Raw genomic sequence first — 9,467 nt, forward strand, 5'->3', positions numbered from 1 at the left:
TTCCTGTGAATACTGTTACACTCCAACCCTAGACAGGATATCAAAACAGCATCTTACCTATAGTTTTAAAAGAGATGAGGGATATTAATCATTGACCTTTATCTTTGCTATTTCAGAAATCCGTATCTGCTACCTTGTGACTGGAAGTATACACTGTAAAAAAAGGCAAAATTTGTCACAGTTTTAAACGATTTTATATCAGCCAATTTGACTACAGTATAATTATTTTTTTCCTCTTATGTTAAATGACAGAAAAGTTTTATCAAAACTACATTGCATAACTGGCATCGTAGTACTGATTAGCACCGATTCAGACATCCCGATGAACAAATATGAAGTTCATTTAAACTGTGGTACCTTAAATCCGTCAAGTTACCTCGATAAGCCAGTAACCCTGATTCGTAGTATAGGCCACTGATCACAAGCACTCTGTGTAAACGTATTGTTTAACCGGCGCTGTTGCATTACCAGGGTGAGAGGTTGACTTGCTGGTTAGCTATAAAAACAGACGTTAGTGCAACTCCACGTTAATGGTGCGGTCATCATGGCTTATAAATGCTTATTATCGTTCATCATTGTTTGTGTCAGTAACGATAACATAAACAAGGGTAGGCAGCAGGAGAACATCATTGGCTCTTGCATCGATTACTTTTCCCGTAACACCCTTTAGATTGTTTCCCCGAAGGGCAGCAAACCGACAATTTCGGTGTGATTGAGCTGATCACGTGTGCATGGGGAGGGAATGCGGACCACATGACCTTCCCGGCGAGCTCAGCACATCCAGCATCGCTTCGCAAATACAATCAAAATGTTTTATCTTTATTCACACTTTCTATCTTTATTCATTATCTCTACGATCTCACTGCTGGACGAATGCCTGGCATTCAGAGCATTCTTTATTAGCCATTTGCCTTTGGATGCAGTTTATTTGCATGCCCCAAAGCTTCTAGGCATCAGTAATTGCTTCCCACGTTACTCCGGTCCTGGGGTCTTCTGTAACTGCCCTTTGGGATTACATATATTCAGCATATGCTTTTGTCCGAAGTGAGGAGAGTTTGGGGTCAGAGCACTTGGGTCTAAGGGACTTGCTCAAGGGCTTAACAATGTTACGATGACTCTGTCTGCCATGGGAGTTGAACCAACAACCAAACTGGCAGAGATTGCCAACCTGCTGAGCTCCACACCCGCTGACGATCTCCTTTTCCTGTCTGCTGCAGTCTCCATGGACCTGAGTCCAGAGAAGTACTCTGAACTTGAGGACATTCGGCTGAGGAAAGGAGCCCTTCTGCTGGAGATCCAGAGGCTGCGGGAGGCGCTGAGAGAGGCCCTCATGGAAGTGGAGGGCCTTGAATCCAGCACCAAACGCAGCCAAATCTTAGAAAAGAATAGGCATGTCGCCATGGGAAGAAAGAAATTCAACATGGACCCTAAGAAGGGTATCCTGTTCATGGTACAAAACAATCTTCTCCGGCACACGTCTGAGGACATCGCCCAGCTCCTATACAAGGGAGAGGGGCTGAACAAAACAGCCATTGGGGATTACCTGGGTGAGAGAGACGACTTCAATATCCAAGTCCTCCAAACATTTCTTGGGCTTCATCAATTCGCAGGGTTCAACCTGGTACAGGCTCTCAGGCAGTTCCTCTGGAGTTTCCGTCTGCCAGGAGAAGCACAAAAGATTGACAGGATGATGGAGGCCTTTGCGCAGAGGTACTGTCAATGTAATCCTGGAGTCTTCCAAAACATTGACACCTGCTATGTACTTTCATTTTCCATAATCATGCTAAACACTAGCCTTCATAATCCAAATGTGAGAGACAAGCCCAGTGTGGACAGGTTCATCTCCATGAATCGAGGAATCAATGATGGAGGCAACCTGCCAGATGAACTCCTCCGAAATCTTTATAAGAGCATAAAGAATGAGCCATTCAAGATTCCTGAAGACAATGGGAACAATGCCTTCTTCAACCCTGACAGAGAGGGTTGGCTCTTCAAACTGGGAGGAGGACGGGTGAAAACATGGAAAAGGCGGTGGTTCATCCTGATGGACAACTGCCTTTACTACTTTAAACATACTACGGATAAGAAACCCAGGGTGATCATTCCGCTGGAGAATCTGAGCATCCGTGAGGTGAAGGATCTCAGGAAGCCTAACTGCTTTGAACTGTACATCCCTAACAACAGCAGACAGCTGATGAAAGCCTGCAAAACGGAGGCGGACGGCCGCCTGGTAGAGGGCAATCATGTGGTGTACCGCATCTCGGCGCCAACCCCTGAGGAGAAGGACAAGTGGATACAGAGCATCACTGCTGCTGTGAGCACTGACCCTTTTTATGAGATGCTGGCAGTAAGAAAAAAATGGCTGAATAAATAAATAACGATAAAGACTGTGTGAATATGGTTGGATGTGCTATTGCAGAAAGTATTTATTTCAGAACAAGGAACTTTGCACAAAGTAATGTTTAACCTTAAGGTAGCATGACCGAATTCCAGGTTTTGTTTTGATGCGACTTATTGTTCACTACAGATTTTATCATCGAAATGCCCTGTCCTTTTTTTGTATAAATGTGAAATTAAATGTTATTTGCACTGTATTGCTGATCTTTATGTCAGAGTACCTTTTTTTCTGAGAATCCACACTGCGGTAAATTTGCATTAACATGATTAGGATTGGGATGGAAAAATTATTTTCCATCTTAACCCATATTCTAAGCATATTGATTTCTGTTGTAAATTTTACTTTTACAGCAGTATGATTTAAGACACTAACAGCAAGTTTTCAACCAGTAATTGTTAATGTGATAGGAATTGCATTCAACAGCAAATGCGTTCAACTTAACCAAATGTATAAATCTTACATATTCTGATGATTTGACATTCCCCCGACGTCTGTGTGATGTATTTCAGCAACAACACGCAGTTAATGAGATCACTATGCGGAATTTAGCCGACTGTTATTTTACTGATTAGGATATATCACCCAAGATTGGGGTATACTATATATCAAGGGTCAGCAACCTTTTTGAAACTGAGAGCTACTTCACGGGTACTGAGCCATACAAAGGCTACCAGAACAGACTTTACCTAAACTTATCTAAACTTCATGTAGAATAAACACGTTTTAAATGCTTTTTTGGATATTGTCATTTTCAAATCTATATAAATACAAATGTGATTAAAGAAGAATAGCAACAAGATAAAATTAAATTTTAGTCGCTGCCCACTGGTGAGTTGTGGTATTTTTAGAACAGGTCCGTGGGTGACTCATGTGGTCCTTGGGGGCATCCTGGTGCCAGTGGGCACCATGTTGGTGACCCCTGTTCTAAATGGTATGTAGGGTTTGCAAACTACACCAACGCTTCTGATGGAGCTACATTTAGGCTTATAGTGGAATAATATAGTGGAAGATTCCTTGCGTGAGTGTCTGAGAGCGTGAAAGTCATGCCAGATGCATGGTAGTCGGCAGCCCTGCTTTCCGTGTGCATCTGTCTCTTACTTTAAGTGGCTAGAGATCCAGCATTACTCAGGATTAGGAGCCACTTGCACTGATAATAATTAGTTTCTTTTTCCCCTTGCAGTCTGCTGCTGTATAACATTATGAAATCAGCCCAAAAATCCGCAACCCATGACCTCCTAATATTTACCCGAAACTATGTTTTCAAAATAGCACAACTGGGCATGAACACCCCGGACCTGGAAACTCTGCTGAGCATTGAGAATCAGCGTGCAAAGGCTCTTAATTTGGATATGTTTGTGAAACGTTCTGCTGCACAGCACAACAAAGAAAAACAACTGGTCAGTGATAATGAAAAGTACAATCAGCATTGTTTTAACCATGAGAGTCCAAATGCTTAGATAAATTGTCACTTTTTCAGTGTAAGTATGTTCCTGAGCTCCACGATTCTGAATGATAGTCGGTTTCTCACTGAACCTCCATGCCACTCTGTTAAAATCTCTTGCCACCCCATGTAAAATTTTCTAGATCCACCACTGTGCCAGAGCTAAGACTTAAGAATCTTGAGTATTATTTCAACATAAACTTTGCTTGGGTGCTTCATATTTTAAATTAAATATAAATTATGGCAACGTGCAAAACTATTAATGAAAATGCAGTGTATTTGTTTTTCATTTACGTAATTATATATGTTGATTATGATTCTTTTTAGTTCCACAGTACATGCAGATACTACAATCCAAGCATGCACTCTTAGGTTAATTGCTATCAGTTTATATAAAGATTTATAGAAATTTCAGTCAGAGACTAGCTTCTGATATAGAAAGAATGTTTACATTTTTTTTGGCCGTGGAATAGTTTTTCAGTGCTGCATGTAGTTTCTCTTTATTGTTTGAATAGGGCACACTTACACATCAACAAGTGCAGTGGCAGTTGTGATGTTCTCGCATATGAGAAAATACAAGGACAACTTTTATTAAAGAAAACGAAAGGCTTTACTCTCCATACTCCAGTCAATTGCATGCATAGGCCTACTGCCACATCTCACTTTGCCAACTTCCGCTTCCGTGCGGCTCAGGAGGATCTGGCTGCAGAACACTGGAAAGGGGTCCACAGCTCAAGGGGACCACCAGAGGACAGATGGAGTGGAACCGGGAACCAAGGGATTTGCCAGTGACTGGCACTCACTGTTGTTTTCGACTACAATAAAAACAGCTGTACTGGCTAAATAATGAGCATACAAAAGGAAAAAAAGACATGGATAGGAATAAAAAGGTAATTAAAAGTAGAAAAACAACCGAAGAGTCATTCACACTGAACACGCGTCTCTGCTCTCAGGACGATGATCCTGCCAACTGCGCCAGACTGTGACAGACCGAACTACAAAACTGTAGACTCAGTGGACAGCTGACTACACCACCCTAGGAATTTCATCCAGCTTTCCATTGAGACTAGTTTTGCAGTCTGTTCTGCCAAACAATGTATTAAAAAGTGCAGTGTTATACATGACACTGTAATTAGTTCAATTCAAGAGATGTACTATCAAGTTATAATAGTGTGATTATCATAATCACACAAATATATGAATTCCTCTGATACTGAATTAAGCAACCCTTTATGCTGTCCCTTATGTGAATTAGTAAAAATCTCCATAGTCATATGCAATTCCAATTCCCCCTTTTATTTATTTTATGGCAGACAGACAGCAGTGTATTATTATATTATAATTATATTATATTTATTATAATTATATAATTATATTATATTATAATTATTATATATATCATTATATTAGGGTGCCCCTCGCAGAAGGTAAATTTAATCTTATTTAATTACATTTTCTATATAGCGTCAGATGACAGCAGACGTCATTTACTGTAAGGTTACCTTTACTATAGAAGATATAACAGCTTACAAAGTTCTTCATCTGGTACAGAAAACATACGGCTGACAGATGTTGAAGTTTATTCCGTCTTTATTCTTCTAGACACCGTGAAAAACTATAAAATAAACATATTATTAAATTCCTGCATTACATTTAATCTTACAAGACATTCTAAAAGATCCATGATATTACCGCTAAACAGCGGCTCATACATCACCGCAATTCCATTTTTCAATACAAGACAACAAGTAAATACAATAAATATAAATTACCGTGTGCGCCTTCTGACCAAATGCTTAGGAGTTATTACAGATCCTGCCGTGACAAGCCGACAAACCACAAGTTGACTCCATGAATCTCCCAGCATGCATTTACTCGTACCCTATTCCGTCACCTGACCATGTATTCAAGGGTTAACACGGATCAATTAAATAGTCAGCAGAGGGCACTGGCATACATTTCAGAGTATACATTCTATATTAAATCAAACCAGCAAAAGGTGATTATAAAATAACCGTCTTAGCGACAGTTACAGAGTGGCGTAGTCACCCTTTCGCTCTATAGCGCCCCCTACCCCTACTACGTTTATAATTATAATAATTGCCTCATGTGCAGTTACGCTGGTTAAATTACCTGGAAATGTTATTAACTCACATTCTCCTAGAAACTAACAACGGTGCTCACTCAGGTATATTTATAATGGTCAGAAAGCTGATGTAAAGTCTGATATAGTGCTGAATGTGTTATTTTGTAGACAGTAATAGGTTTAATTAATTTTATATTCCATTACTGTAGAAAGCTATACTTGCTTACTTAAGGTATTTTACGTTATTAATGTGTGATTTAAATGCAGGTAGTTTTATTACAGTCAGCTTTTATTCACAGTGAGTAGCTTGTCATGATAAAGAGGAAGTGTGACAATCGTGAGGTTTTGGGCAACCACAGAAAAGCAGGAAAGTAAGTAGAGACAGTGAGATAATTAGTGCCAGTCAGATGATAGATGTATACAGTATGTGAGTCAAAGGTTCTTCATATATTAATCATCCCATTCAGGTAACAAATCCTTAGAAATCCATTCCTGAGCATCATGCCAAGAAACACCACTTGTTTACTGATAACTGCTTTCATGTAAACTCTGCTGTGCTGAGAGTAAAGATGAAGAGGGAGAGACAGCAAGAGGCTGCTGACGGCAGAGAATGCAGGCGACATGGAGGGGAGTGAGAAAAGGAGCAAATATTGATGGTTAAGAGTGAATAATGACGTCACAGCAGCCTGGTACTGATGTTAGTTTAATATGCTTCTTAGTTTGGCCTGTGGTGTGTATTTCAGATACAGCATTTAATCAGGGAGACTGAGTGTGAGTCAATGGCAGAGAGAGAGAGAGAGAGAGAGAGCAGACAGGCAGGTGAAGATGAAGGTGTATTAGGGAGGAGGGGGGAGGAGCTTGGACCTTCACCAAATCAGCCAAATGTAAATGCCACGTCTATCAAACAGGAGACCCTGCTTTCAGGAGAAATGGTTTAAAGATCACACTGGGCTCCCTTACAGCCCCCCTCATCTTAAGGGGGGTTCTTTGTTTCTACTGTGCAAAATAATTTGTAACACAAATGTCTAAACTGGCATGAAAGACACATTCAGCTCTTGTGAAGACTGGCATGTGAAACTGGAAAAGGCACTGTGGAAATTCAGTGCACATAAAGACAGGCAGTGCCACAGATTAGCACTGATGACATGGATTCAGAAGATCAGTCCTGTTAATACTCAACCTTCAGATGAGCTGGAAAGAGCAGCAGCAAGTGAGGAAAAATCTTCTGAAGTTAAGTACTTGGCACAGCAAGGCCTGGCTTTTCGAGGTGTTGGTAAGGAGAGTGGGAATTTCAAGCAGCTGCTAATGCAAACAGCAGAGGGCGCTGCAGAGCTGACCATGTGGCTGAAAGGTCATTTTGATTACACCAGTGCTGTTTAACTGTAACACCTGTTCCTGGGTTGCCCTCAGTCCTTGTTATTGGTTATGATTCTCACTGTCCTGCATTGTGTCTTGTTAGCTGTGTATTTAAGTGCCTGTTCTGCTTCTGTTGTTTGATGGTTCATTATAGCTGTATGTTGTATGTATGTATATAGTTCTCTAGTTGTATTTATTCCATCATTTAGTTCATTCCTGGTCATTTGCTGTTTATTTTGGATCCATCCTGATCCTTTTGGTTTTGATGTGTGTGTTGTAATAAACCCTATTTTTCCACCCGTGTCATGCACTGCCGCAACCAGAAGAGGGCAGAAGATATGGCACAAAAACAAAGGAAGAAGCCTAACTTTAAAAAGAACAAAAAACATCAAGACTCATCCAGCATGGGGTGGTGGGTTAACGAATAACACAAACAATCAAAGAATAAGCAAACAAATGAGAGAAAAGATGCAGAGATGACTGAGAAGCAGGGGATGACTGGAGAAAAGACGACAGGACCAGAAGACAGGAGGGATACAGGGAGAGCGGAGAAGACAGTATAACTGAAGAATGGGAGAAGAGGAGAGACCGCAGAGGAAGGAGAACATAGATGACTGGAGGGGAGGGAATATAGGAGCAACAGAGAGAAGGAGGAAGGGCTGCGGAGAAGACAGGATAAGAGGGGAAAATGTGAGCAGAGAAGGACAAACACCCCCACTGCCCAGCAAAGTGCACTTGTAAGTAAACCACAATTTTAGCCTTGGGCTCAATATCTGGACTTGTCTCTGTGTAGCAATGCATAGAATCCTTGACACTGGTTATGACTGTACTGTATTAGTCCTAAACCTGCCATTATAGTGTAAGGAGAAAAGATTTTTTTTAAATAAATCATTTTAAAAAAAGGTAGAGCGATGTAGCCCCCGGAGAAGTCCCCCCCCCCCCCCAAAAGCCCAGTTTGTTCCCTTCTAGCTACCAGATGAAACTCACAATGCACCCCAACGCCACCTAACTTCTCTTCCACATGATGCACCTTATTTACCCTTTGAATCCTGTCCATTATTGAGCGTTCTTCTATCCATTTGATTATAAGCTTATTACACTGTATGTACATTAGTCAGCCACATATGCTGTACGGCTTTGTTTTCCGGACAGTCTGGGCTACTCAGATATGTCATAATTCGATTTGTAAATGCTGACAGTCTTGATATTATCCTTCTTATCAGGAAAAACTACTTCTGCATATAGATATTTCTCAATTTTTAGTCTCATCTAATATAAAAATTGGCAGGTAGTACAAATATAATCTTATAAATGCTGAGATTGGAGTATCTGCGATGCAGGAATGCAGGGGTTTCATTGGGGCCCTTTCTATGGCTTAGTACTGTGAAGGAGTACATGGTTAGTGCCAGGCGCAAATGAATATCTTTGATTTTGCATCCATTTGGTAACTTGTTGAAGTTGTCTGATAGTCAGTAATACATGGTTTAATTAATATGATTCTTTATTTACTACTTTATAACATCTGAAAGAAACTGAAATAGGAAAGCTTATTTTAATTTATGGTCCACTGGATAAACACAGACATTACAGACGGTTTTAGAGTCTAATGCTGAATGTTTTTTGCTATCATTTTTCTGCCTGCATATGCTATGATTGGTGCAGTGAAATTTGAGAATGTGTTTGTGGTCAGTATCATAGCCTCAGACAACAAACCAATGCTGTAGCGTGTCACTGTGTTTACATGTGAGAGGGGTTCCAGTTACATAATGGACTCGTTCTAATTGTTTTGACGGAGCTCGACAAACCTAAAAAATAAATGCTGGTTTTATCAAAAACTATGTCATATAGCTATATTCCAGATTTATTACAGCCAAACACATCTCGGAGCTCCGAGGAACCTCCTTCTCCCTACATTTCCCTCCTTCACACTCTTCCCTCAAATACTGTTTACACACTCACACCCTGTCTTGATCATACTCTGACTGCATGGCATCCATATGCAGGGCAAACTATTTTAGTCTTATCTAGTATAATAGGACATAAACATTGAATTTGATAGTTATCTTTTATTTACACATTAGAACACAACACATGAACATGAAGGGATCGTTTGCATTTGCAACCAACACCTCCGCAAACCCCCTGTGGTATACTGGCCGCGGAAAGGGGTGGGAATCCCCAAGCTG

General features: G+C 40.6%; 1 protein-coding gene across 1 annotated transcript in view; it reads right to left on the minus strand.

Moving 5' to 3' along the window:
- Positions 1 to 9,467, minus strand: part of LOC125723834 (NACHT, LRR and PYD domains-containing protein 12-like) — a 360,722-nt gene that overhangs the window by 130,008 nt on the left and 221,247 nt on the right. The gene's annotated exons all lie outside the window — the stretch shown is intronic.

This window comes from Brienomyrus brachyistius, unplaced genomic scaffold (assembly GCF_023856365.1).
Source record: "Brienomyrus brachyistius isolate T26 unplaced genomic scaffold, BBRACH_0.4 scaffold52, whole genome shotgun sequence".
In the NCBI taxonomy this organism is placed as follows: domain Eukaryota; kingdom Metazoa; phylum Chordata; class Actinopteri; order Osteoglossiformes; family Mormyridae; genus Brienomyrus; species Brienomyrus brachyistius.